Genomic DNA, 25,278 nt, shown 5'->3' with positions numbered 1-25,278 from the left:
CCCTCAAGAAGTACCTTCACCCCCAGAGTACAGGAAACAGGTCACCGAGCGAGTGGGTTCTTGGTCAGCTGGGGCCAATTCCTGTCAGCCCTCCAGGACTGTGCTCTGGCCTGGCTTGCTCACAGGGCCGCATTGTTCCCTGGGAGCCTCTTGAGCATTTAGCTTGTCTTGTCCTGCTGGTACATTCGTTGGCTGTGATTCCTGCTGAAGACATCTTCAGGGGGCAGGCAGGACGCCAAGCTTGCGGGCAGGACTTGAGCTGCCCCACCGAGCAGGGAGCTCAGAGGCAGCAGGGGCTGGCCAGCCTGGGATGTGACCATCTGGGGCTCTTTGCCAAGGGCAGGAGCAAGTTTGCCTGAGAAGTTCTGACACCCCCACTGGCCCTGGCAAGGAGACTGAGTGCAGGCTCTGTGTGCAACTGGAGTGTCCTGAGATTGGCTCTGTCCCCTCCAGAAACAAGCTGTGTGATTATGGACGAGTTAATAAACTTCCCTGAGCTCTCGGCCTCCTCATCTGCAAGATGTGGGTACCAGCAGCACCTACCTCAGAGTGACTTTGGGAAGATTAAACAAAGTAATGATGAAAAGCACTTAGCTCAAGGTCTAACACTTCTCAGCCCCAGAGGGCCCAGCCCAAAAACACTGCCCTTTCTCTATGCCCTCTCCCCATCCAGCTTGGAAGGCTCTCCCTTCTCGCCTCGGCTTCCAAAGCACTTCAGCTCAAGCCACATCTCCCTGACTCCTGCCGTGTGCTCTGGTTGTACCTGCACTCCCATAGCACTCTCAGGTGGTAACTGCAGTTAGATACTTGACCACGTGTTGTCAGGGATTTGGCTCTAATGGGAGGCTTCATTCCGGGAGCATAAGATTTGGGATGTTTGCTTGTTTTGTCTCCTTTGCGGACCAAAACATACTAAACATTTTAACAAGAGTGCTTACCTGTTGACTGAACGTCCCATCCTGGGTCCTGCCCCTGGGCAATTAGAATAACCATAATTTATTGCGGTTGTAGTTATGCTCTTTGGAGATCCAAGGGTTCCAAAGATGTGCTTCAGTTGCAGCCACACCCCACCAGCTGGTGAGCTCATGTGATTGCGACTTACTCACATTTTGCTGGCTTGTGTCCCCTCCCTCTGGCTCAGAGCTCCTGTCCTTCCTCAGCTATAGTTTGCCGTGGTTATGCTTGGGAGTCTCTGGGGTGTCTCTGGGTAGACTCTTCTGCTCCAGAATTGGTCTTACTGTCTCTTGCCCACGGGTCATGGAGACAGGGTCCCTCCTGGGAATTCTGCTCTCCTGCTCTGGTGCCATGTCCTGGAGCTCCAACCCTTGAGGGCCCAGCATCTCAGGGCACACTATGACCAGCTGCCACATCGTGTACCATGCAGAAGTGTGGGTTGTGGCATCTCTCCAATCTGTGTCACACTCTGTTGTCCCAGCCCTGATGGTGCTATGGTGCAGACTGCTAGCTATCCACTGTCAGAGACTGCATTATGGTAGGACACATGGTGGCCAAGCGGGACTCCACTTCCTAGCCTTCCTTGTAATGAGGTGTGGCCATGTGGCTGAGTCTTCACTGGACTGTGGAATGGAGAATGAGACCGGCCACTTACAGGTCTGGGTCTTGAGTTGCTGGGCATGCTTCCTGCATGCCCTCTCCTCTTCCTGCCGGTTGGAGCCTAGATGTGGTGGGGACCCAGCTTTCACTATGCATGATGACAATGGCCTGGCAAGTGGGAAAGCAACAGAGGGAAGGAACCTGGGCCTGTGAATGACCTCAGGAAGCCGAGAATGCCAGCAGCCTGGACTGCTCACTTTGAGACTCACTAGTGTCCCAAGAAGAGAAAAACTCCTATATTCTGTAATCTACTGTATTGAGGTTCTCTTTATAACGGGACTTTAGTCTTTAACACACACATGGGTCCTGAGTCTCATTAAGTCCCTGGTGAGAACAGCTCTTTCTGCTTCTGCTGTAGTCCTGCACCGTCCCCCCAACCCCCTCTCTAATGGCTGGATGGAACCCAAGGGCCTAGCTGGGGAAAGAGGTCATAGAAGCCCATTTCCTGAGTTCTTCTCTGAGCCAAGGGATTTGATCACAGGGACTCTTCCTTTCCTGTAAATAGAGGTCTGGAGGACCTTTGATTCACTAGCTCACCAGACCTACCCAGACTCTGGATTCTAGTATAGAGTCTTCCGGGTCACCTAGCCCTGTGCATCTTTAACAATGGAAGCTTGGTAATTAATGCCCTAGCATAAGTTAAGCCTCATTGGATGAGGGCATAGTCTTCCTGCTTGGCTCACTTCTGTCTCCTGCTTAGAGTGAGAAGAGAAAGCAAGCATTGGAGGTCTTTCGGATCAGGAAAGAACCCTGTGGGTTAGTAATTTCCAGGCCCCTCTTATTGTCTCTTATAGTAAGCAGGTGATAGATGAAGTTGTGCTACTAATCGAAATTAAGAAAAAATAGTGCTTTAATAATTCCTTGCATTTGTAGAGCACTTAGAGTTTATAGAGTGCTTTAGTATGCATTTTCTGAAGCTATTTATCCCCATTTTGCATATGTGGAGACTGAGGATCCATTACCCCCACCTAGGATATGCTCAAGCTTGGGTTAGCTCTCAGGGTTCCTGACTTCTAGCCTTGTGCTCTTATTTCTATACACTGCCAGGCTGAAAAATGATGGTTTGTGACTTACGCTCAGGAAGTTGTGAACATTGAGGATGGCTTCGAGAAGAGGGCGTTGTGTTGACTTTGGGGGAGGCATTTCACCAACTGAGGTCTCAGTTTCTTCTTCTGTAAATGTGAAAGACATGCCGGCCTCTCCCAGACCAAGTAGAGAGTTTGTTATTGTCACATACATGGTTCCTATTCCATTTTCTGCCCTTACTCTAAGACTGTAACGTAAATTGTTCTGTAGGCTTAGATTTGTCTGAGGAAGTTGGGGTTTGGGAAGTAGGGATTTGGCTCTAATGGGAGGCTTCATTCCGGGAGCATAAGATTTGGGATGTTTGCTTGTTTTGTCTCCTTTGCAGACATACTAAACATTTTAACAAGAGTGCTTACCTGTTGACTGAATGTCCCATCCTGGGTCCTGCCCCTGGGGCTGCTGCCTCCAGATGGGTTAACCCAAGGTGAACCACACTAGGCTGTCCTCTGGGTGGGGAAGTGTCATCTGAGACAAGTCCTCAGCCCAGGAAGACTGGGGTGGGGGTGGGGTGGGGACTTGCTCTTTCACCTCAAGTAGCCCAGTCACACCGGGTGCCTGGGTGGAGTGTAGGATAACGGGCCAGTAGGGAAGAAAGGTTGGTTTGACCCTAGTGCCCCTGATTTTGCTGCCCCACCAATTACACAAACACAGCCCTGCACACCTGACATGAGCATACCCAGATCAAGAACCACAGACCCCAAGCCCCAGGCCCCTTAGCTTCTATAGAAAAGCAGCATGCAGGATTCAGGTTAGACACAAAAGAAAACTTCCCAGGGTATGGGTATTAGATCAGAGACTGGATAGTGTGGAATTTTCTGAAGGGTGTATGATAGTTTCTATAAACATGAAAAAAATGCTTATCCTCTGGTGAAGAGGGTGGGGGTAGGGCTGGTGGAGACAGTTCAAGTGGACTTGCCTAGAAGTAGCTGGATGAATAATGTGTAAAACCTTACTGGTGAAAGCCTTCAAGCCCAGGCAGAGAGAAAAGCAATGAAAGAATGAAGCAAGAGCCATGTAGGAACTATACCTGTTGCTTATGTCTATGCCCGGGAGTGGGAGAGAAAGAGCATTCTTGGCTTTGAATACAGAGAAGGGGGGCCACTAGCCTGCTGGGCAAGTGGTTACCTGGGAAGCAGGACCCTTTGGCTCTCAGAACAGGGAAGTGTTGGGGGGTCTGTGAGATGCAGATTTCCATGTATCTGGCAGTCCAATGACATCTACAGTAGTTATTGGGACTGCCCAAGCAAATGAACACAGGGGATAGTGAGAGAGAAGCCAGGGAAGAGAGCTACAGAACAGCTGCTGGCCTCTGCTCCACCAAAGCAAACAAACCAAGGCCTTGGGAGAGGAACTGAGAGGGTCCTACGGAGGTAGGATGATTCTCTGACCCTAATTCTTCCTATCTCCACATTTTATCATGAAAAATTTTTCTCCAACATATAGAAAAGTTGAAAGACTTCTATGATGAACATCGTATACCCGCCACTTAGAGTCTTCCCTTAACATTTTGTTCTGTGTTGCAGAACACATATCTACCCAACTACCCATTCCTCTATCCATCCATCGATCCCTTGTACTTTTGGAAGCATTTCAAAGCACGGTGCAGACATCAGTAGCCATTTAGGCCAATACGTCAGCATCATATCATTAACAGAATTCAATATTTGTCACAGTTATTTCTTTCTATGGAGATAAGTTTTACATACAAGGAAGTGCACAATTCTCCAATGTGCCATACATGAGTTCTGACAAACGCCTACACCTGTGCATCTCAAATCCTTATCAAGGTGCAGAACATGAGGATGACTCCAGAAAGCTCCCCCATGCCCAATATATCCCTGCCCCATCCCCAAGTGACAACTGTTCTGATTGTGTTTTTTTTCTACCAGATTTAGTTTTGCCTGTTCTATGACTTCACCCATATACATGAAATCATACAATATGTACTTGGGTGAAGGTTTCTTCTCTCAGCGTAATGACTCCTGCAGTCTTCGGCAAAGAGTCTGCTTTATAAAAAGCCAGACTTTTCTTTTTTTTTTTTTTTAAACCACCAAAAATCATGTCCCCAAATCTAATCTTCATGAAGTCCAGGGAAGCTGTGTGTACAAGGGCATGGTCAACACCCCAGAGCACTCATACTGTTTGTCCTTGATCACCTGAAGGTAAACAGGGCTGAGCCAAGAGACATCTGTGAGCTGGGCTGTTTTTCAGTTCCCAGCCTCCTGTTTCTGCTACTAACTGCTCTTTTGGGCACCACCTTCCCCCAGCCCCATGGACTATTCCCACTCCAGGCACATAAGGCTCTGCCTTCTTCATGCCCTCCTCTGCCTCCCCAGCAAAACCAGAAGGATCTGCTCACCAGCCATTTACACTAGATGACTGATAGTCCCGGTTACACTGTAACTGCACCGCCTTCCACTGAGGTATTGCCTCTACAGGGTATTGACTTGAGTTTGTCTCTGAATGGGACCCGATAGGCTCCACAGCCCGTGCCTCTTGGACTTCCCCCGAGGCTCCCCTAAGAATGGGGAGCTGTGGCTGTGTTTCCACAGGAACGCGAAGGTGCAACTCAGCGGCACTCAGTGGGCGCAGCTTCATTCTTAGACACAACGCATAGACAAAGTGCAGAAGACTTAAAACTGTGATGATATAAAAGTAATGCTGTGGCTCACAGAAACCTGGAGGAGGAGCAGAGGATATAGATTCCCACATCCCTCCCAGAGGCGGGGTGATAGGCACTATCTAGAGCTGATGCATTAATAATAAGAAATAAAGAAATAAGGAAAGGAAGGAAGGAAGAAAAGAAGCAAGGAAGGAAGGAAGGAAGGAAGAAAGGAAGGAAGGAAAAAAGGAAGGAAGGAAAGGAGGGAAGGAAAATAGATAGATAGATAGATAGATAGACAGATAGATAGATTTAAAGATATTGAAAGTCCGAAAGGCAGCAACCAGAAAACCCAAAATAACAACAATTAGGAAAAGGGAGAGGAGAGGTTGGAACAGTTTCAGGAGATGTGTCATTGAAGAATTATATATTACCTCAAAAGTGCATGTAAGCTGGGTACAGTGGCTCATGCCTGTAATCCCAGCTACACAGGAGGCAGAGGTGAGAGGATCACTTGAGGCTAGGAGTTTGAGACCAGCCTGGGCAACACAGAAAGACTGCCTTTCTTTCTCTCTTTCTCTTTCTTTCTTTCTGTCTGTCTATCTGTCTGTCTGTCTGTCTTTCTCTCTCTCTCTCTTCCTTCCTTCCTTCCTTCCTTCCTTCCTTTCTTCCTTCTTTCCTTCCTTCCTTCCTTCCTTTCTTCCTTCCTTTCTTTCTTCTCTTTCTTTATACAGGGTTTCACTAAATTGTCTGGGCTGATCTCGAACTCCTGGGCTCAAGAGATCTGCTCCCCTCAGCCTCTCAAAGTGAGCCACTGTGCCCAGCTGATCCTGTCTTTAATAAAAAAAAGTGCATGTGGATGAGGCATCCACTCCCCACTATGCCCAAGTTTATCTGTGATATGAAAGCAGTTCTCCCCTCCCCACCTTGCCACATCGAGTAAAACCGAGGCTCTAGGTTCTGTGTCACAGTTTTCCCTTCACTTGGAGTTCCCCGACCCGCCATGGCATGGCTTAGCGGGAGAGGCACAGCTTTTGGCAAAGGCATTTTAAGCATTGATGAGAAATGACAAGTGGTATGTGGGGCCTGAGGGACCCAGAAAATTGCTCTTAGTCCATCCTGCTGGTCCCGAAGGGAAACCCTAGTTGTTCCTTTTATCAGGGCTTTGGTTGGAAGAGGGGGTGTTCCTCCTCCCCAGATGGCCTCTGCCCCTGGGGAGGCTGACTGAGCCACAGGAAGCTTGCTTCTGAAACAACTCAGAGTGAAGGGGTTCTGGTTCTTTCTTCACTGGCTCTCTCGGCGTCAGGAGGCCACCAGAAATGGGCACAGAGCTACCTGCCGCCAGTCTGTTCCCTCCAGTCCTTCCCTTCCAGACCTAGGCTCCCTTCTCCCTCCTGCCCTAACCCTGTGGTTGTTCCTCCAGCCCCCATCTTCATCTTAACCACAGTTAGGTTTATCTGACTTGGCTGTATTTCAGAACCTTCTGGAGGAGTTTTTAAAAATACAGATTCTTAGGCCTTGTCCCAAGAAATTCAGGTTGACTGTGCCTCGGTGGGACCTGGTTCTGAGCATTGTGTAAAAGCTCCTCAGCCGATTCAAGCACACAGCTAGGTCAGCGGAGCCCTGCCTTACCCCCAACCCTGCCTTCTTTCCCCACTTGCCTCCCAAATATGTGTTCCATGTTTTCTGGCACACATGACGTGACTTTGATTGGTAATTGATGATTTTCCACATCATCACTTTTAAAATCAGATACTCTCTGAAACGTCCCTCTGTCTGCCTACTGTTTCCACCTCATCCATGAGGCCCATCATGTTTATCAGCAGCGTCACTGTAGAAGACTCATCCCTGTCTCCCAGAGCTGCTGCTAACCTCTTGAGGCTCTAGAAGGCAGCCCCGAGCTGGGAGAGAGTGCAGCTCTACATTTTTCTAGCCAATGGTGAAATGGTCACTCTGGGGCCTGGCTCCATGTGCGTCTCAGTCTCAGCCCCACATCAAGCCCCTCTTCCTCTGAACAACTGGATTCTTCCAATCTTGTTTTGGGGAGACTCTCCACAGTCCCCAAGGTGAGAAGAAAGTATTAGTTATGTACATCAGCCAGAACCCCTAGCTTGTCCACAGGCACTGCATTTCCTTACTGAGTTCATATTAAGCAGTGGAACTGATAATACCATCTCATCCCGTGACCTCCACACGGGAAAATATGCACCAATGAACCTGCATTAAATGGTTGGGAAATCACCCCTCCTAACCATTCCACAGCATCCATTGTAGGAAAAAAAAAAAAAAAAAAAAAGAAAAGCGAGAGACTGAACAAACAAGCTTTAGGACAAAGATGATAACCCCAAAACAAAATTCCAAGCACCAGTGAAGAAGAGGTTATTCTGAATTGGGGACAGTGTTGTCACTCCTCAAATTGCAGCCATTTCCTACGGAACACAGTGAATGGAGAAGAAACTAAATGTGTGTGTGTTTGAATGACACACCTGAGTTATAGTCTGCTAGTTATTTCTGCCTCCTCTGGCAAAGGACAAATAGAGGATTTTCTAGAGAAAAATGACGAAGTCTGTAAAAACTCATTTGAAAGGTCAAGGTTTTTTTTTTTTTTTTTTTTTTGCAAATGACCTTGTTCAAAGAGCTTCAGGCATTTTGTCCTTTAGCAGTCCAGCCCAGGTCCAGGCTGGAGAGTGAGATGGTGAAAAAGTCAGAGGTCAAGGAAGACACCCCAATTAGAACCCCCTGATGCTGCTGGTGGGAACCACCTCTCAAATCAGCCTCCCTCTAGCATGACTCCTGCCCAAGGGAAGATGAGAGTTTTAGCTTGGGATGCGGGGGCAACCAGAACCCCAAAGATCTGCTTACTCCCTGGAGCTTTAGCTAGAAGACATCAGCTTGAACTGACTGACATCTCCCCTCAGCCCCCTGGGTCTGCCCTGCAGCTTCCCAGGAAATGAATCACCCAATTAATGAACACCCCAGGCCACTGCCTGGAGGCTGGTGTCAACCTGCTGCTTCCCCAGGTCCAGGGACTTGTGACAGCTCCCTGGCTTTTCTCCTCCATTCCCAGCAGTACCCCCTCCAATCTTCTGTTCCCAAACATCACGCTTCTCAAAGTTCCATCATACACAGAACGCTCTTTATTAGTTATATATTTTTCTGCTTATGAAAGTAATTTTTTGCCTACTATAAAAATTCAAACAAGATAGTAATGTGCAAATAAAAAAGCAAGTCTAAATAATCTAATTTTCCTCAGATAACCTGCCTTAGCAGTTGGGTGTACACCCTTTCAGATCTTTCCCTTAAGTGTGTACAAACAGCTTAATGTGCCAAGCTGTTTGTTTCCCCACACCTTTGCCCATACTGTCTGCCCCGCTTCCTGGAATGCCCTTTCTTCTCCTTTGCCAGGCTGACTTCTGCACAGCTTTCTGAACTTAGCAAACTTTCTCTTTCTGTCATCTCCCAACCTGGAACAGGTAACTTCCCCTGGGCTCCTTGACCCCTTGCACAGTGCTGTCATAGCAGCCAGCACGATGAGTGATCAACTCCTCTCTGTTTACGCATCTGTCTCCCCAACTAGAATATAGTATAGGTTAGTGGCCAAGAGGTGAGGGCCAAGGTGGACCCAGTTCCTTCCCTAGGTGCCCCAGCCCCTCTGGCTCTGTCTGACTGTCCCATTCACTTTAGCATCCTCAGTGTCTAGCACACTGCCTAGCACATGGCTGGTGCTCAACAGGTACTTGTGGAATGAGTGAGTGAGTGGATAAGTTCTGGGTCCCCACAGTTGTCCCCATCATGGGGCTCTTATATACAGGTAGAGAGCTGCAGAGAGGGGCAACCACCCAAAAATAGAAGAGCTCCATGTTGATGAGCCCCAAAAGCTGCCAGTAACTTACACTAGCTGTGTAACCTTGAGGGAAGTCCTCTCAGGATGCCATGAGAATAAGAATTTATAAAGTGAGGCTCCCTCCTACCTCCCACCGTGGCTACACCCCCACTCCCACTTAGGAGGCAAAGAGGCCCTTTCCTCAAGCCCAGTGAAACACTAAGAGCTCAGGTCTCTAATAAAGCTTGGCATGCTTGGCTCCCAGGGGCAGAGCTCCAGATGTACCAGCTGTGTGACCTTAGGCAGGTGCCATAACCACTCTGAGCCTCCTCCTGCAGCAGGAAAATTAGAATGCACTCAGTAATACCTATGTCACAGGTTAGGGAGGAAGACTAAATTAAGTGTGAATGTTGGAGGCTCTGTCAATTCCATAGCTGTTTGTTCTACCTCCTCCCAACCCCAGGTGGTTCAAAGTAAGATCAGGGTGCTAGGAACCTGGACTTTAGCTCTGCCCCTCAGCCCAGGCAACTATGGGTGCATCTCTGCTGTTTCCTCATCTGTAACGTGGAGCCAGGAGTGTTGGACAAGATGGTTCCCAAGGCCCCTTTCAGTCTCTCACATTCGAAGTGCTCTGAAAAGTAAAATGTTCCGCAAAGTGCCCCAAGTCCTTGGGCTATCATTTGCTTGTGAGAAAATAGGCTCTGCCAGTGGCCAGCTCTCTCTCTCGCACCATAGCCCCTGCCAGTCAGAACTGGGAACACGGAGACTGGCAGGCCACCAGATGGAACACCCCCGACCCTGGATTTCTGTGCTGGGAACTGTGACACTACCTGATGCTTCCCCTTCCCAGTCCCCAGCAAGGGACAGATGTGAGGACAGTTTGTGTTGTGCGTCTTTTGACTTTTTTGGAATGTGATTTTGCTCTTGGGGAGTGTGGGGTCTAGTTGGGGAGGGAACACTGATGGGTGACCCTGATGTGGGGAGTACTCAGTGAGCACTGGAGTCTGCAGGGGCTCTTGAGGGCTGGGGTTGAGCTGGGCTTTGAAAGGTGCTTATGATTTGGGTATGTTAGAAGGATGGTGTGTTGTGGGGGGTTGAGAGTTGGGTGTTTGAGGGCCAGTGCAAGGCCAGGCTGGCTGAGGCTGAGTACGTAATGTCTATTCAACAGAGCAGGCATTGGATCGATCAAGCACTCCTCTTCTGGAGAGTACCAGATACCACGCAGAGGGAGGACAATGGCTGAAGACACCTTTATCTGGAAGCCACCCACCTCTTTGACTATCAGGGAGCTGTTTCTCAAAGCTGAGCTTATGGCAGAAACAGTGATTGTTCAAAATGAAGGTTTTACACTAGGGGCCTCCACAGGGCTTTTCTCATTCATCCTCATAGGGAGGCAGGGATTACGAGCCCCACTTTATAAATGAAAATCCTGGGGCTCAGGAATGCCAGTCGCCTGCCCCAGATCACAGGCCTAGTTAGCAGCAGAGCCAGAATCCCCAGCCCAGGACTCTGCACTTGAAGTTCTGAACACGAGGGTGTCTGGAACTCCCGGGAGCTTCTCTGGGGTGAGGATGGGTAGGGAGCAGGCTTGCACAGAGACTGATTGAATCTAGAGGTTAGGGCTACAGGACTGGGGTGGAGTCTCCCCCTGGATGGGGTGAAGAAGCAGTGGGGGAGTGTTTGCTGCACTTCTTCGGGCTGGGGGAGGCTCAGGAGCCTTGAGCTGGGCTATCAGGTTCAGGGCTGGAGTGACTCCTGAGAAAGGGAGGCAGAGATGAGAGGGACGACTGGACAGGCTTACAGATCCTCACTCAGGCTGGAGGTCAGCCACCACCTGCCCTTCTCCCCCCTTGATCCAGCAGCCAGACTTCTTCATCAACAAGGAAGCCAGTCTTTGCTGGTTTGGAGCCTGGGACCACGTGAAACCTCGTGTCACTGAAGAAACTGGGGCCAGGCCAGGCTGTGTCATTTCTTTTCTTCTCTGGGACTTTCCTACCCCTCCCTCCTCTGTCTTCCTGCTGTTCTGGGGCCAGAGCTGGGGGATGGTGGGAGAGAGTTTCACTCTCTTCAGTGGCCAGATCCAAGGTCCTGACCCTGCCTCTCCATCTGCCTCCTGTCTGATGTGGGCAGGATCCATCCTCCTTGCAGGATCCATCTACCAAAAGACCAAATACCTTTGGTCTTTTGGGAAGGTGGTCCGGGAGCAGTGTTCCTGGACCGTCAGCATCCTCTGGGGAGCTTGTGAAGAATGAGCTGGCTGGACCTCATTCCAGGTTGAATGTTGGGGAATGGAACCCAGGAATCCACATTCTAACAAGCTCCCCCAGGAGTTCTTAGGAACAGTAAAGCCTAGATCCACCACATGAGATCATCTCTCCATCCCCTGGCTGGGGAGAGACTGCTCTCCCAGGATGCCAGAAGGGAGCGTGGGTTGGTGGCGGTAAGATAAGACCGGTTGAATGACCAGAGTTTCAGAAACAGGTGGGAAGGCATTCCCCTGGCTGGATGCCCCTGAAGCAGAAAATTGCTTTCTTACCTCCCGGTCAGCCAATCCCATGCCACCCCCACCTCAGACTTCTTCACACGAGAGCCCTCTCCCTCTGGCAGAGCCAACCAGGAATGCGCAGGTTCAGATCCAAAGAGGAAATCTGAGGAAAGGCTTGGAGACGGGCCAAGGCAAGAGCGAAGGAAGTGATGAAAGATATTTTTAGGATTACTTCTTCCAAAAAAGGCTGAGGAGGCACCTTATCACCATCCAAGAACTGGGAGAGGCTTATTTAATAGACTCTTGACCAAGCAACTGGAGATTAAATGACAGCTGAAAGGACTCAGGTGAGAGGAGAGGAAGGGACCTGTAAGATACTGATATGGGGTCCAGGAGGGAGCTGTGGATGCTCCCAGCCCAGTGATTTTGGAGGACAGTTCGTTAGTTCATTCAGTTGTTCCTCAAAGGTGTTTTAGTGTCTAATACGTGCCTGGCACTTGCTCAGTACAGGGAACAGAGCCATGAAAAAGGGACACCTGATTCCTCCCTCATGAGCTGAAGGTCAGGGAGAGTGTCCTGTCTGTCTGGAAAGCCTTATCTTTGTCCCTGTCCACAGGCAGATACGTGGGTGGCATACACAGGTGTGGTTCTTGCCCAAACAGCCTGGCATGGCTTGGATCCCCAAGGGGAATTGGGAGGTGGGATGAGGCTGTGCCAGGGATCCTGGGTGGGAGTGGGAAGTTGTGCCTGGTAGGCTGGATGCCCTTCTGTGGAGTCACTCTCCTTCCTGTGGGTGCCCCCTCCCCTCCCTGCCAACTGCCTCTCACTTTGTGCAGGGACATTTCTAGAAGGCCAACTGCTGCCAGCTCTCAAGGATGTCACCTCCTTTCCACAGCAGCCTCCTATGTGACTAAAAGGCTGTGAGACAGCCACACTGAACAGCCCAGGCTGCCACCCAAGCTCTGACGTCCTGCTGGGGAAAGCTCCATTTCAGAGCGGGTGCCCCAGCCTGGCTTGCCAAGCCTGCGAGGAACCCTCCACAACCCTGTGGCTGCTGGAGCTGCCTTGGCCCTGCTTTTCCCCGGTTGGATGTCTGGTTTTCAGATGCCTCTTTTCATCATTGGGGTTCTCGGCTCACTTCAGGTGCCTCTCAGGGAGCCTGGTGGGGGTCAGGGAATTGTTTCTGCTTTGCCGTCTGTCTCTCAATATGTCAGCCATCCCACTATTTATTTTTTGAGGGTTTCTATAGCCCAGCATTTCCAAGGGGGTAAGAGGAGCACAGGAGAAGCCTCTGCTGCAGCCTCTCAGGGTGACCTGGATTTGTACATATGGAGCAATGATTCAAACCCCAAATGATTCATTCATTCAAGCCCCAAACCACAGGGAAATGGGAGTAGAACCCCGGGCACCCCAGGTCTGTGTCTAACTCCCATTCCTGAGTCACTGGTGACCTCTGGTAAGTTCCAGAACCTCTCCAGATTCTCCCTCTGTAAAATGGGAGGGTGATTTCTGTGATTCCCAAAACCAAGACAGGATGGGTAAAGGGGCGGGTGGGAATGATGGACTGGTTCACTGAGCACCTGTTATGTGCTGGGAGCGGTGCGGAGCACTTTATATAGTTGATCTCATTTAATCTTCTTAGCAGCCTTATGCAGTAGCGCTGTTATTATTTCTACTTTATAGAAGAGGAAACTGAGGGGAGGGGAAATGAGTAACTTGCCCAGCAGTGAGTTGGAGTCAGCTCCCGGCCTGTTGGACCAGGCTCCTTACTGGCAGTGACCAGGAGAGAGGAAGGGCAGGCAGGGGATTGTGGCCAGCCGCTCCCAGGCCCCAGGGTTGCCGCTGGAAGTTCCCGGGCCGCCTCTTCCCTCAGGCCTGGAAACAGGATCCCCATGTCCTCTCCCGCCCAGCGCTTGCTACAAAGTGGCCAACGGTTGCCTGCCGGGGCAACACACTTGCCGGGAAACACCTGTTTCTTCTCTCGCCCAGGTGTTTCTTCTCTCGCCCAGGTGTTTATTCTCTCGCCCAGGTGTTTCTTCTCTCGCCCAGGTGTTTCTTCTCTCGCCCCAAACCGAGGTCTGTAACATCCCCTCCACGTAACCATGCTCACACACCTCAGCTCCACACAACCCCTTTGCTGTTTTCAGAGCATTCTCCCGCTCTGTCTTTCCAATGCTGTTCTTCCCATTTGCCAGATGAGGGGACTGAGGCCTGGGTTGGTTCAGAGACTCACCCGAGGCCGCATGGTTGGTGGACTTTCATCCCAGCCTGCCCTTCACCCAACTGAGGTGTCCATACGGAAGGCCATGAAAGATTCTCAGCCCTTCTCCCAGGGCCTTTCATGACCTAACACCCCTTGAATCAGAATTCTGAGGACTCCAGGATGAGGCACAGCCCATACTTGCTGAATTCATTCAGTCGTTCATTTATTCAGTCATATTCATCTGCCATGTTTAGGAGTTGTGCCAGATGTTTTCGGCACGAAAATGCCTCGAGCTCAGAGGCCGGGATGAGGAAAGCAGAAAGTGAGCAGGCTGTTAAAATACCAGATGTGAGTGCTGAGGAGGAACACCTCAATTTGGGAGGCAAGGATGGCTTACTGGAGGAGGTGATGAGGTGAAGTCTAGGCTGCAACCTGAAAGATGAATAAAACTGCTCCCTGAAAATTAGGCAGGGAGTGGGAGGGAGGGATGTTTGGGGCACAGCAAACAGCATTTGTGAAGCCCTGATTGCAGGGGAGCTCAGCACACCTGCTGCTCCTTACTCAGCTCCAGTCCAGGCTTCCTCGCCATTGATCTTTGCGTCTCCCAACTACTTGTGACCCCTGCCCACCCAATGGGCACATCCCCTCCAATGGGCAAACCCTGGTGTGGGCATCATGGCATCTGCTCTGTCCACTGCCTTGGCACAGAGCTGCCTCATCTGAATGTGGATCATCTCCTTCCGGGGGTAACTGGAGAAGAAGCGGCAGGTGAGGCGGCAGGTACGGTAGCGAGGAACATCCTGCTATTGGCTCTGTCCTGGAGACCGGCAGAAAGCCTTTGTCTCAGCGGCCTATAATGGGTTTCAGGAGAGAGCTTCAATATTTGCTGCAAACAGAAGCACAAAGGATGTGGAGAGCTATTGTGGGTTCTCCAAAGAGGAGCTAATCTCCGGCAAGCAGCCCAGCCAGAAGGGGTTCAAGTGCTGGGTAGCCCAGCCACTGGGGGTGTTGTCATTTATGAGCAACTGCAGAAGATAATAGCGCCCAGGGAGACAAACTCTACACAGGTGGAGGGAGGTGGTGAGAGGCACTCCCAACAGGAGGGCGGGTGAAGGGGGACAGCACCTGTCCTGAAAGCTCGGGAGCACAGGCGATGTCCCCCATACCCCCACGCACCCCAAGCCCCATGCCTGGACCACAGCTCTCTCCAGGCCTGGACTGTCTTGGCAGCTGTTCCTCCACTGGGGGTCACTTGTGTCTGGGGGTGGGAATGGGGGTAGGGGTCAGCCAGGGCTCTCAGGCCTCTCTCCCCTCTCCCTCCCTCTGGCTTTCTCTCCTGGCCTCTTTTTGGTCCACTGCACACAGACAAGTCATTTCTTGGCTCCAGGGGGCCAAGGAGAGGGAAACGTTATATTTGCATATCATTAGCGTAAAGAGATTGTATTTGCATGAAGTCTATTTTCAGCTCCTCCCTCTTCCCAATCTGCCCCATCTCTAAATATGCTACATAAATGTCCTGTCCAGTCACCAGCACAAGGGAGTTGTGAGGGGTGGAGGGCTGTTGGGAAAGGGGTTTTCTTGTGGTCAGAGTGGAGTGAAGCAGAGCCCAAGGGAGAAATCTGCCATCCCAGGAGTGGGAGAGATTGGAAAACTCAACTCTTCAAGCTTTGTGTTAGCACAAGGAGCTCGGTCAGGATCCCTCACTTTCAGACACCTCCAGGGGTGCAAAATGATGGGTTTGGAAAGAAGAGGGAGAAATGTGATTGATTTACATACATTTACATAATTTAATGTAATTTGCATGGGTAGAATTATTCAGTTTTTCAGACAGCTTTTAATTCAATCTTTTTGTTTCCTAAAAGCTTCTTCTTTCTTTGAGTTTTCTTTCCTTTGCTTCTGGTCAGCTTCCTAAGACGCGGATCTGCCTCCTCTCCAGGAGGGAGAAGTGGAGTGGGTAGCAGCATGGTGCAGGGGGTGGGGAGGTGAAAACGGGCAGTGTAGACATCTGAGTGTAGACAGCTGAGGTCTCTGCCAGGTCCCAGAAGTGCCACCTCCTTCCTCCACCATTCCACCCAGGATGCCCCAAAGGTCCTCAGGTCTGGCATGTTCTCCTTAAGCCCACCCTGTGGGCTCTAATTTCCACTCACAGATGTGTGGGAGTGGAGCAGGGATGAGGGTGGTTTATCTGTTCGTTTCTCATAGGGCAGCCAAAGCCACCCAGAAAGCCTGACTCCCAGGCCACATTTTGGCAGAGACCGACCTGCATCTAGAAATCAAAAGCCTAGCCCCTGAGGACAAGACACTGTCTTAAGAAGCATCCTCCGAGCCTCTCAAAAGACACCCTGCCCCAAGCAGTCGCAAAGGGCCCCTCTTCTTCCGGGTTATGGGCCTTCTCTTTCCTTGGGTGGGAAGAGAAGGGGGAAGAAAACCAATCCTTCTCATAGCAGAAGCCTGGAAGTCTACTTAGTGATTTCCATTGACAGCCGATTATGATTGTGTATAAGATAAAGGAGGCTGGATTCAGCTGAAGCTAAGCTGAAAGGAAACACCTGCAAGAGTCATTTGCTGGCTGAATACCTTTCTCTGCTCCCAGCCTACTTCTACCTTCTCTGGCCCCTTCTTTTTCACTCTTCTCTCTTGTCTCCTAAACAAGCTTTTTGGAAAACATTGTTATAATAATTATTAGTAGGCTCTAATGTTATTTCAACGATTCATAATCGTTCCAAAACAGACCTCAGATCACATCGCTTTACTACCTGGAAAGCTTCAGTGGCTGCCTCCATGCCTGTCCTGGTCTGTCAGGGCCTGTATAGTGTGGGCGCACCTTCCTCTCACTGCACCTCTTACCTCTGTCTCCCTTTCTTGGGACTCTCCAGGCGCACAGGCCGCCTCCTGCTTAGAGAACTTTCCCAGCTCATTCACACCTCAGCCCTTCCTCCCAGGTGTCTTGAAGGTCTACCAGCTCCTTGTCACTGCTCAGGGCTCAGCTCTGATGTCCCTTCCTCAGACAGGCCTTCCTCCACCTCCCAGCCTAGGTAGGCCCTCCCTGTGGATCAGACCCGTGCCCACCTTATTTATGTGATAACTTGTTTGTCCTATTTTTCACATGGACAGAGACCTCACCTGCCTTCTCCATCTCTGTGTCCCCAGTACCTGGCAAAGCACCAAGAGCATAGTAGGTGCTCAAGCCAGATTTGTTGACTGGACAAGTGTGGATGAATAGGGGTTTGGTGACAGATGGTGGATTTTGGAGCCTGTTCTGATTGTGGTTTTGTCGCTCATTGGTGAATGGCCATGGGCAGATTTCTCAGCTTTCTGGGCCTCCATTTCTCCCCTGGGAGCTGCATAATAATAACTTCTACACTGAAGGTTAATTTCAGCATTGTACATAAGTGTCTGGTGGTAATTGGCACTATTAGGGACTCATTAAATCGTGATTATTAATACTAATAATGATACCTTTGTTTCACACTTACTCTGTACCAGGATCTGGTCCTGCCCTCAAATATTTAGTTTATTGGATGACACAGAGACCTGCCTGGCCAATTATGAAACAAGGGTGACTGTAGCTTAGAGGTATGAACAAAGCACCGTAGGAACAAAGAGGCAAGAGCGGTGAATGTACAACCTCTTCGTGAGAATAGTGTTTTATGGTTTATATCCTATATGCACCTCTATAGTTCATTTGATTGCCCCCTAAAGCTTTAAAGGAGGCAGGGCCGGCCTCAGTATCTACATTGCATAATAGGAGAGCAGAGGTTCAAAGAGAAGACACCATGGGCTCGAGGTCTCACTCTAGCCCCTCGCTCTGCTTAATTCATCTTCCACAGCATTGAATCTTATGGACACCTTGTGTAATTGCTGGAATGCAAGCTCTGTGACAGCCTGTTTTGTTCATTGCTCCATGCCCAGCCCTAGAACAGTACTGGCACATAGTAAGCACTCAGTAAGTATATGTGGAATGAATGAATGAAGGACAGAAGAATTAGTGAGTGGCAGAGCCAGGCTCAAACTTCTCAAGCAGGAGGGAGGAAAGCTAGTTAAGGGGACCAGTTTCTGGAGCCGGGCTATTTGGGTTTGGATCTCAGCTTTGCCGCATAATAGCTGTGCAACTTGGACAAGTTACTTAACTTCTCTGTGCCCCACTTTCCTCATCTGCCTAATGGGAATGATAATATAACACCTAGTTCATAAGAATATTGTGACAACTACCATGAGTTAACATTCATAAAGTGCTCAGAACATGTCTGGTACATAATATGCCTCAACACTTAAAGAGAAAATACTAGGTATCTTGACTCTAAATCCAGTATTCTTTCTCTGTACCAGGTTATAAAGAACCTTATAGTTTCAAAATCACCAATATATTCATAGCTTTATTTTATCTTTTCAGCATCCTTGTGAAGTAAGCAATAAATCATTACTATTGCTATTTTACAGAGGAGAAAGCTGAATGAAGCTGGAAATGATAGGTCTGTCTTAAGGTCAAACAGAGGCTTTATTGTCTGACTTCAAATATACTTCCCTATCCATGATTCTGCAGGTAATCTCCTTCCCCAGATCTAGCCTGAAAGAAAACAAACAAGCCAAAGCGGGAAAGAAATCAGAGCCTAGCAGAGATTCTCAGACGGCCTAAAAGAAGGCCTATTTTCAGGGTTTGGAAATCCATTTAATTTCCTCTAATCATAGGCTGTCCTAAATAAGACCAAAGTTGCTGAGGGACTTTAAGGTCTAGGGAAACTCCTACAGATTCAAGAGGGACTGACCCAAGCCTGTAAACGTCTGGGGAGATACCTGCCAACTGGTGGCCTTTCCTTCCAATGAGCAGCTGCCTTCATGAGGAGCAGCTGGTGGGCCCAGAATGTGCCAGATGCTGTGGGGCAGGGAAGACATGGCAAGTTCATCCCGAAGGGATCTTTTGTTCAGTTTGGAGGGTGGAGGCAGAATCTTCATGGGGCAAAGCTCATCCACTACCTGCTTCCAGAGACTCTAAGTAGGTGGATTTTAAATCTTATTTTAAGTGACCCCAATGCTAACCAGATGATTTGAGTTCCAGAGGGCATTCAGAGGAGGAGATGTAGAAGTAGTAAAAGAATTTTTGAATTCTTTTGTTTTCTCACTCATTCATTTGTTCAGCTCTCATTTATCGTGTCCTTAGCCTACAATGGGGAATCCCAGAGTCCAAATTCCCGAATTCACAAATAGATTGTAAAAAATGCATTGAGTATCTACCATGTGCCGGGCACGTTTCATACATAAGTAGGGTGCTTCGAGGGAAGTATTATCATCCTGGTGAGATAAGGGAGACTCAGAGGCTAAATGACATGCCCAAGGTCACTCGACTATGGAAAAGTCAGTATTCATACCCAGGCCTGCCTGACTCCAAGCTCAGGCTATGGTTTAGATCTTTATGCTGGAATACTTGAGTCATGAAAAAGAATATGTGTTGGCCGGGCACGGTGGCTCACGCCTGTAATCCCAGCACTTTGGGAGGCCAAGGCAGGTGGGTCACCTGAGGTCAGGAGTTCGAGACCAGCCTGGCCAACATAGTGAAACCCCGTCTCTACTAAAAATACAAACAAATTAGCCGGGTTTGGTGGTGCATGCCTGTAATCCCAGCTACTCGGGAGGCTGAGGCGGGAGAATCGCTTGAACCCAGGAGGTAGAGGTTGCAGTGAGCTGAGATTGCACCGACAGAACAAGACTCTGTCTCGGGAAAAAAAAAAAAAAGAATATGTGTTAACACACAACTAAGATAGAAAGTATGATAATAAAATGACTGACAGTGATCAAGGAATAAACCGTTTCCAACAAGGCCTGTCACGGTGTGTGCCTCACCCCTACTGCACTCCCCCGTTTCTCCTACCACCCCCACTCCAAGGTGACCACTATCTAAATCCCAGTTTCATCATTCCCTTGCTAGTTTTTGGTTGTTTTAACCATGTGTTTCTGATAAACATGTGTGAAGACAGCCCTTCAGTTTTGTTTTGTTTTGAACTGTATGTCAGTGTTTTGTGATGTCGTCTGCAGCTTGCTTTGCATCTTCCACAGGCTTCTGAGATTCACCCAGCTGATATATGTGGCTTCAGTTTATTCATTTCCACTGCTGTGAAATTCCATTGTTTGAACACAGTGTGCCATATTTTATGTATCCAATTTCCTGTAGAAGGACATCTAGGTCATTTTCAGTTGTGGTTTTTTTGCTTTGTTTTGTTTTGTTTCGCTATTACAAACAATGCTACAAAGAAAATTCTTCATCATGTCTTCTGATGCACCTGACAGGGTTATGTGGGTTCAGGGGTGGGCTTGCAGGGTTGCAGGGCTTGTTTGTGGTATATTTTTCCTCAATACGGCTCCAAAGTAGTTGTACCATTTTCCTGGCAGCTTATAAGCTGGAGGAGAGTCTTTTGAGGGGCACTGTTGAGCTTAGGAAAGGGGGCTCCAAAGTGCTGACTACCTGGCAAACCTTGAGGTTAACCTTGAGAACCATCTACCCTAAGAATGGTAATTTATATGGTAATCCACGGAGCAGTGCACAGACTTGATAGTTTATCTTCAGAGCTGAGCCTCTGAGGTTGGAAACATTTGCAGTTATTGACCAACGTCCCAGGAGAAAACTTGCCTCCTAACTGACACAGGAGAACCAAGAACAATAGTGGCCATCTCACCCCACCTGCCAGACTTGGCATCTTTGCCAGAGCATGTGAGCTTGTGGGATTTTTAATGCGTGTCCTTCTCTTGCAGCGGAATCTAAACTTGTCAGCCTTGGATTCAAGGGCATGTGATGTGACTGACTGGAGGCAGCTGGATCCTGGCTGGGATTCCACCCCTCTCCCTGCTTGCTCTTCCTCCTTCTCGCTCCCTTGCCTTCTACTAATATTTATGTCCTTCTTTTACATTTTTGATTGGGTAATGCATTCAAAGAGCTGGAAGTTGAAAGTATAAAACTATGAGGGAAAGTCTTGCTCCCACTACTCACTCCCACTTGCCTGCTCCCTTTTATTGAAGGTCATCACTTTTGTTGTATATCCTTCTAGAACAGGGTTTTGTTTTGTTTTGTTTTTGGTGTGTGTTATTTCTGACAGCATCTCACTCTGTTGCCCAGGCTGGAGTGCAGTCTTGCTGTCACGGATCACTGCAGCTTGGAACTCCTGGGCTCAAGCCATCCTCCGGCCTCAGCCTCCTGAGTAGCTGGGTCTACAGGTGTGCACCACCAGGCCTGGCTACTTTTTTATATTTTTTGTTTTGCTTTGCTTTTTGTAGATATGGGGTTTTGTCATATTGCCCAGGCTGGTCTCAAACTCTTGGGCTCAAGTGATCCACTGGCCTTGGCCTGCCAAAATGCTGGGATTACAGGCATGAGCCACTGTGCCTGGCCAAGTTTTAAAAATTATAAGCAAATATGAATATACAGTCTTATTAAAGCCTCCTGTTACAGGAAAGATAGCATACTATACACATGATTCTGCCCTTGCCTTTTCTAATAAAGAGCTGTCTTGGATGTCTAGTCCATATCATCATAATAAACATTTCATTATTCTTTTTAAATAGTTGTGTTAATATTCTATTCTATTCCACTAATATTTCTCGCTTACTGTGCACCAATCTCTTTGCTGGGTGCTGGGGTCAAAATGATGAATCTAAAGAGGTCCTGCCTTCAAGGAGACTACAGCCTAAGGGCAAATAGACAAACAATTATGATGAAATATTTCAGGAGCTATTCATTCCAAAAATATGAAGTACCAACTGCTTGTCAAGCATTGCTCTTGGCAGAGGGGAGATGATGGAAAACAAAACCCATGAAAATCTCTGCCCCGTGGCACTTCTGTCCTAGCAGAGCTGATGCTCTGGCACTGTGATAAGGGAGAGTCGGGGGTGGGCACATGGTGGGGCCCCTAACCTGGTCTGGGGGTCAGGAAGGCTACCTGGAGGAAATAGGTGGACCGAGAGATAATGAGGGTGGTGTTGGCAGGACTTGGTTGGATTTGACCGGGAGGGAGAGGAAGCCTCAGTCCTCTCATCTAAAATGAGGCAAATGACCCCGTTCCTGGGCTGCTCTGAGACTCTCTGATACAAGTAAGGCTCAGGGCAGTGGTGCTGTCCAGACCCATCCCTTCATCTGCTCCCGTGCTGCCCCCACCTCAAGCCTGAGCCATGGTGTCCATACTCCAGCAGGCACTCTGCCTTCCTGCCTTCTCAGCCCACTCCCCTCCCCATCACACACACACACAACACACACCACACACACACCACATGCACACGCCGTATACCACACGGCACACCACACACACACACACATCACACCATGCATACACACACACCCATCACACTGCACACCACATAAACACACTACACTACACCGCACACATACACACACCATATACCACACTACACATCACACACACATCACACCATGCACACACACATACCCTTCACACCACACACCACACACACACCCTTCACACCACACACCACACACACACTACACCACACAAACACCACAAATGCACACACCACATTTCACACCGCACACCACACACACAAAACACACATACCACACATGAACACACCACATTCCACACCACACACCACACATACACAACACACACAACACACATGCACACACCACAGATCACACCACACACCACACACACACATCACACCATGCATACACACACACCCCTCACACTGCACACCACACACACACTACACCACACACACCCCACACATGCACACACCACATACCACACCACACACACACACGTACACACCACATGCCACACCACACATCACACACACATCACACCACACCATGTACACACACCCCTCACACCACACACCACACACACACACACACCACACACACACACCACACACACATGCACACACCACATACCACACCCCACACACACATACACACCACATGCCACACCACACATCACACACACCCCTCACACCACACATCACACACACACCCCTCACACCACACACCACATACACACACACACTACACCACACACACACCACACACCACATGCACACACCACATACCACACCCACACTGTCCGCCACACACACACATGCACACCACATACCACACCACACCACACACACACCACACATACACACATACCCCCTCACACCACACACCACACACACACCACACATGCACACGCCACATCACACACCACACACACCACACACACACACACTCCTCACTGCACACCACACACACTACACCACACATATACACACACACCTGTGCACACCACATACTGTACCGCACACTACACCCACAATCATACCACATATACAAACCCCTCACACTGCACACTACATACACACATATACACACACACTACACCACACACACACACATGCACATACTACATACCACACCGCACACCACAAACATTCACACCATGCATACACCCTTCACACCACTCACCACATACACACACGCTACATCACACACACACCACACATGCACACACCACATACCACACTGCACACCACACACACATTACACCACTCATACACACACACCCCTCACACTGCACACCACACAACATACCACACGTGCACACACAACATACCACACCCTACACCACACACACATTACAACACAAATACGGCACACGCCCCACACACCACACTACACACCACACACATGTGCACACATATATGCACAAACACACACACCGCATACACATATTACACCATACACACTACACATGCACACACCATATACCACACACATATGTGCACACACCCCACACCACACACCACATACACACACATTACACCACACGTACCACACACACATTACACCACACACCCACACACCCTCCATACACACTCCCCCACACCACACACACACATTACACCACACATACCACACATCACACACACCACATACTCCACACAGGCACACACCATACCACATACATCACATACATACACACATCACACTACACCACACATGCACACGTACATACACCACACCACATATACACATGAACACCATATACATAGGCACATCACACCACACATGCACGTATCCACGCACCACATACACACCCCTCCACACACACACCACACACCACACACCACACATGCAAACACGGCACACCCACCCATACCCACCCAAACTCACAGACACAGACCCCACCCACACCACACCACATACAAACACCACACACCACAAACACACACATTACACCACACATACTATACACACACAACACACTACACACACACACCACATACCACACACTGCACACACACATACACCTCACACCACACACCACATACACACACATTACACCACACATACTACCCCCACACACCTCACACACAACACAAACATATACATACACATTACATCACACATACCACACACATCACTCACACCACACACATACCACACACACATCACACACGGACACACCACATACTACACACATGCACACACACCACACCATATGCACCACTTACATACACATCACACTACAGACAGCACACATGCACACATACATACACCACACCACACATCATACACATGCACACCACATACATATGCACATCACACCACACACACACCACACATGCACATACCCACACACCACATACGCACATACCCACACACCACATACACACCACACACCACACCACACACATCACACATGCCACCTACACGAACCCACCCCACACACCCTCATTTACAGACCCCAATACACACCACATACAAACACACATCATACACACACACCGCAAACGCACAGCATACTATACACACAGAACATATACATCACACATACCACACACCATACACATACCACACACACACACAGACACATCAAAGACACACACATACCACATACCGCTCACCCTCCACACACAACACACACCACCCCCAGACACGTACACAATCTCGGTACAGGCCATTGATCCTCTGTAGGAGTTCAACTTCCTGCCTAGCCTGGCCCATCCCCATCGCATCTTAGGGAGCCTCCCGGAGTGCGCACAGCCCACTGTCACGGCTAGGCTGCCACATATCTCTCAGCCAGTCTGGTGTCACTGCCGGCGTGGCTGTTTTGCGGACCCCATTGGACTGTGCAGTCCCAGGACTCCCACGTCGTGGGTGCTGCCTGGTGCCTGACCTTGCAGGGAGGCATTGCCTATGGCTGGTGGACACGACAGGCCACCAAACTCGCAGTGAGGGTTGGGGACTTCTGTTGAGTGGGAGCAAATGGCAGGAACAGTCAGCATTTCCCAAAATCCCCGTTGCCGGTTTGGCAGCCACCCAGGCCCAGCCCAGGTTTATTTGGTGATAAGGTTTGGTTTTGTTTTTTCCCAAGCCTCAAGGCCGTGTGCCACCTAGAGCCCTGGCCTGGATTACCTGTTGTTCAGTGGCAGCCTGGAGCTGTGCCTGGCAGTGGGGCTGTGCTGGGCACGGGGTGGTC

The 25,278-nt window shown here is 49.4% G+C and overlaps 1 long non-coding RNA gene across 1 annotated transcript in view; it reads left to right on the top strand.

The window, feature by feature from the left end:
- The window catches only part of LOC115835163, a 42,576-nt gene that overhangs the window by 15,179 nt on the left and 2,119 nt on the right, over nucleotides 1-25,278 (top strand). Inside the window, exon 3 of the long non-coding RNA XR_004030124.1 lies at nucleotides 20,919-21,016. This is a non-coding gene — a long non-coding RNA (uncharacterized LOC115835163). The remainder of the gene's footprint in view (nucleotides 1-20,918; nucleotides 21,017-25,278) is intronic.

Source organism: Nomascus leucogenys, chromosome 5 (assembly GCF_006542625.1).
Source record: "Nomascus leucogenys isolate Asia chromosome 5, Asia_NLE_v1, whole genome shotgun sequence".
NCBI classification, from domain to species: domain Eukaryota; kingdom Metazoa; phylum Chordata; class Mammalia; order Primates; family Hylobatidae; genus Nomascus; species Nomascus leucogenys.
The sequence above is the reverse complement of the archived record's forward strand: the minus strand, read 5'-3'. Positions and strand labels throughout refer to the sequence as shown.